This window comes from Lutra lutra, chromosome 14 (genome assembly GCF_902655055.1).
Source record: "Lutra lutra chromosome 14, mLutLut1.2, whole genome shotgun sequence".
NCBI classification, from domain to species: domain Eukaryota; kingdom Metazoa; phylum Chordata; class Mammalia; order Carnivora; family Mustelidae; genus Lutra; species Lutra lutra.
In genome coordinates, this window is record NC_062291.1 from 83,623,661 (window position 1) to 83,628,541 (window position 4,881).

The 4,881-nt window shown below is 41.0% G+C and overlaps 1 non-coding gene across 1 annotated transcript; it reads left to right on the forward strand.

Moving 5' to 3' along the window:
- The first annotated feature begins 765 nt into the window (after window positions 1–765).
- On the forward strand, window positions 766–872 carry LOC125085326 (U6 spliceosomal RNA). Its single transcript, XR_007122859.1, has one exon. It is a non-coding gene; the product is annotated as a U6 spliceosomal RNA (small nuclear RNA).
- Window positions 873–4,881: the final 4,009 nt, after the last annotated feature.

Sequence of the window (4,881 nt, forward strand, 5' to 3'; positions counted from 1 at the left end):
TGTGCCTAAATTACAATCAAGTCAAAATTTTCCAAACAAAGATGCAATATTCAAACACTTCACACTCCCTTAGGCTCGTGATGTAATTACAGAGACAGTCAACCTGCTATTTATCTACAGTATTTATTGAACCACATTACAAACCATTAATTTTTAGAGAAAATTCGGTTGCCAAACACTCTTGGCTTATGCCTGAGCATCTAGCGTATAATCTTTGTTTTTCCTCCAACTGTGAGAGCACATGGCAGTGACACAATTTCTGGGATCTTCCACTTGTAGCTGAAGTACTATAATGAAAGAAGCGGACCGTGATTCAAAGCCATCAGAAAGCAAAGGGACAGGGGAATTTCAAGAACAGCATTTGAAACCCGGAGAGGTTTTGCCCCTCCCGACAGCGAGTGACTGCAGGGGTCCCGGGGGGAAGAAGGTCAGAAGGGGCTGTAGAGGCTCAGGCTCTTTGAACGCTCCAAATGGCCCTGCCAGGATTGGCTTCTAGAACAGGGCACACACAGAGGAAAAACCTCAGAAAATGAATCAAAATTGTCCAGGGCAGGGGCAATAGAGACATAGGTAAGAGAAGACCAGACTACAGTGGGGAAGGCGACGGGCCCAGGAAAGTCTTCCCAGAAAGCAAGGCACCGTAGGTTTGAACAATACACAAAAACAACAGAGAGGGGAGTTCTGGGAGTTAGAAAAGCTCTTCTGAATGCTGCTTTAATTGGAAAGTTCAGAAGAACTAATTCCACTTAAAAACAAGTGACAGACGTGCTCATTTTAGCAGCACATATACTAAAATTGGAACGATACAGAGAAGATTAGCATGGTCTCTATGCAAGGAAGACATGCAAATCTGTGAAGCATTCCATATTTTAAAAAAAAGCGTAACAGAAAATATCGAGGTCAAATCCCATATGAAATGACTATAAGAGAGTAAGAAGCAGAATAAACATCCGTACAGATCATCAAAGCATGTCAGAAAGATGTGGCAACAGAACAGACCAGAATTAACCTATTATCTCAAAATAAGCTAAAATGATACAACATATGGGTAAACAACATTTAGGAAAACTTAGAAATGAGGTAATAGAACTCAGAACAATTAGAAGTCAAAGAAAGTTTGTATCAAAATGAAGTCTGGGGGGCGCCTGGGTGGCTCAGTGGGTTAAAGCCTCTGCCTTAGACTCAGGTCATGATCCCAGGGTCCTGGGATCCAGCCCCACGTCTGGCTCTCTGCTCAGTGGGGAACCTGCTTCCCACCCCCTCCGCCTGCCTGTCTGCCTACTTATGATCTCTGTCTGTCAAATAAATAAGTAAAATCTTAAAAAAAAATGAAGTCTAAATTAGAAGAAACACAGTAGTGAATAGACAAAAATCATGCCTGTGAAGAAATAACTGATTGAAAAAAGAAGAATTTTAAATCAGAAAGAAACTAAAAAGTGACACCTCAGTGGCTGAGTTGGTTGGGTGTTCGACTCTTGATTTTGGCTCAGGTCATGATCTCTGGGTTGTGAGATGGAACCCCACCTTGGGCTCTGCACTTAGCCTGGAGTCTGCTGGAGATTCTTCCTCTCCCTCTGCCCCTCCCCAGCTCACCCTCATGCTCTCACTCTCTCTCTAGAATAATGAATAAATAAATATTTTTTAAAAAGAAATTTTTAAAAAGTTTTGAGAAAAAAACAGCAAGTATTGAAAATAGGCAAAGAAGATTAAACACGTTGCTAGTAGGAGTCTATTAAGAAGATAACAGAGGCAAGGGAATAAAAATATTAAAAGCATAACTCAAGAAAAATTCCCAGAAATTAAAAAAGGATATGGGAGTCCATATTGAAAAAGCATAACGCACACCTGAGACCACTGAGTTAGAATAACCAACACCAAGATACTGTTTAGTAAAATTACTGAGTTTGAAAAATAAAAACCGAAAAACCCACTTTGGGCTTTTAGAAAAAAGGACCTGGGACTGGTAAGGAAAAGGAAATGAGATCACCTTCAGACTTTTTCCCTGGAATTCTTCCTGCCAGAAGAAAATGGAGCTCATATTTAAGAAACTCAAGAGACTGTAAGTCAAGGATTTTATATCCAGCAAAACTGACTCTCAAAAATAAACACAAATTACTGTGAACAAGCAAGAAATCCAGGGAGGCTCAGTCATCAGCCAGAAGGCTAGGTGGTGAGCATGGAATATACGGTTACCTGTAGATGAGCCGGGATGATGAGCAAGAGGTCTGCGTAAGTCACGACGGCGTGCTGTGACAACGCACATAAAGACAACTGTTTTTCTAACTAGGGGAAAAGAGAATATGGTGAACTTTCGCTTAAAAAAGTTTTTAAATGTGTCTGTGGTAGTATTGGTACTTTTATTCTGCTGTGTGCTCAATATGGGAGAGAACAAATATGTGGTTATGAGCTATAATAATTCTATCATCCCTGTGTCCTTAAGAACCAGGAATCTCAGTATTGAAGAAAAGGTACAGACATATTAGAATAGAACTATAGGAGATGTTCTATCAAAGCTCTGGAGTCTTAAATTTGAGTTGGAAATCAATGTGAATTTGGGAACAATTTTTCATGTATAATATATACACATGTACATATCTACATATGAACAGACATTTATATGATGAAAAGCCATAAACTTCCAGTTATAAGTACCAGGGATGAACAGTTTGATGACTGTAGTTACCACTGGTGCATGATATGTAGGAAAGGTGTTAAGGAAGTCAATCCTAAGAGTTCTCATCACAAGAGATTTTTTTTTCATGTCTTTTTATGTTTGTATGAGATGATATGTATTGTGGTAATCAATCATGACATGTGTTAATCACACCTTTATTCTGTACACCTTAAACTCATACAGTAATATGTGTCAATTATATGTCAATAAAACCAGAAAAATATTCTAAACAAAAAGAAAAAAATTAAAATTGTTGCTTCCTATATGAAATATACATTGCTGAAAAGGCTGAGAAATGAGAAGTAATTCGATAAGAGAGAGCATCTCTGAGTTCAAATTGTCGTCTAAAATAGTTTCTTACTGAAAGAAACTAGTGCTTCTTAGAGAAATGACTGGTTCCAGGCCTGGAGAAGAAAATGTAGAGATGACCTAAAATATCTTTTAACACCAGATGGAGGCTATCACAGTCAACCAGGGCCATGTCAAAAGGACCCAGGAGGCAACGTGAAATGCCTCCCTCAAACCAAAGATGGGACAATGAGCTTCGATAATGCTGACAACTGCCATTGGGTGAAACACCCCCACCCCCAAGGTTTAAGTCTTCAGCTTCAAAAGTTACTACTGAAAAAGGATTGCATTTGGAAGATGACAGGGAGAGAAGTCATGATCTTGAAAACAGGTGACTACAGAAGAGTCAAGCCTTATTCTCCCTTTTTTACATGAATCATCCCACTGGGAACCAAGCAGTAGATGAAGGGAAGCATCTCTTTAAAATTGTGTTCCAGCTCAGAAATGAAAAATGAAATGGTAGAATTAGAACATCACCATTTAGCAATCTCCAATAATTTAACAGATAAAGACATGAAGCATCAAAGCCTGCCAAGGGACAAAGAAAAAGAGACAGTGAATTAAGTGCCTCCTATAATCTGGCCAAAGGGACCTAACCTGAATCTGATCCAGTCTCTGAAGCCAGCTGCGAATTTTCAGGAAACACAAGGACAAAAGCACGTGTTAAACTATACTTAAGTGTGCAATCAGCAAAGGACAGACTGTGGGAAATTTTACAGGTCAAAGGTCCCCCAACAGATTAAACTGTAAGAAAACAAAAGGATGGAAAAGAAACCAAGAGATTAAAAGAGACTTGAAAGAGAAATATTTTTTTAAGTAAGCTCTACACCCAACGTGGGACTCAAGTTCATGACTCCAAGATCAAGAGTTGCGTGCTCCTCTTCGGCGCCTGGGTGGCTCAGTGGGTTTAGCCTCTGCCTTCAGCTCAGGTCATGATCCCAGGGTCCTGGGATTGAGCCCCACATCGGGTTCCCTGTTCAGCAAGGAGCTTGCTTCCCCCTCTCTCTGTCTGCCTCTTTGCCTACTTGTGATCCCTCTCTGTGGGTCAAATAAATAATTTTTTTAAAAAATCTTAAAAAAAAAAAAAGAGTTGCATGCTCCATTGGCTGAGCCAGCCAGGTTCCCCAAAGATAAACACTTTTATTATAAGACAATAGTTGTGACATAACATGAAATATGAATCTGGTCTCTGCCCATTCTGGGCACAGAGCTTCTAAGACCTCTGGAATCTCCAGAGTCCTAGGTGTGTCTTTGGTAAGCTAATGAGATGACATTAGGCTTGGGGGTCTGTAGTTAGTTGGTAGGGGCTGGTTGCCAGGGCAACGAGCCCTGTGATTAGTGTTGAAATTTTAACCCCCACCAGCCCCCTTCCATCGCGACCCCTGCCCACTCCCACCACATCTCCAGAGGGGACAGGAGGGCTAGAGATGGAGCCAATCGCTGTGGCCAATGATTTAATCCATCAGACTTACATAGGAGAACCTCCACAAAATCCCTAAATGGTGGGGTCTGGAGAGCTTCTGGGTTGGTAAAGACATCCATGTGCCAGGAGGATGGTACATCCCAAATTTCAAGGGGTCAGAAGCTCCTGTGTTTGGGGCCCTATCAGACCTCGCTCTCTGTACCTCTTCCATCTGGCTGCTCATTTCTATCTTCTACTAAACCCTTTTTAATAAACAGGTAACAGTAAATAAAGTGTGTGCCTGAACTCTGTGAGTCGATAGAGCAAATTAGTTAAGTTATAGCCAAATCAGATGGAAGTGTAGGTGACCTGGGGACCCACTCCTTGCAATCAGCATCGGAAGTTAGGAGTCACTGTAGTGGGACTGAGCCCTTAACCTGTGCGGTTAGTACTAACA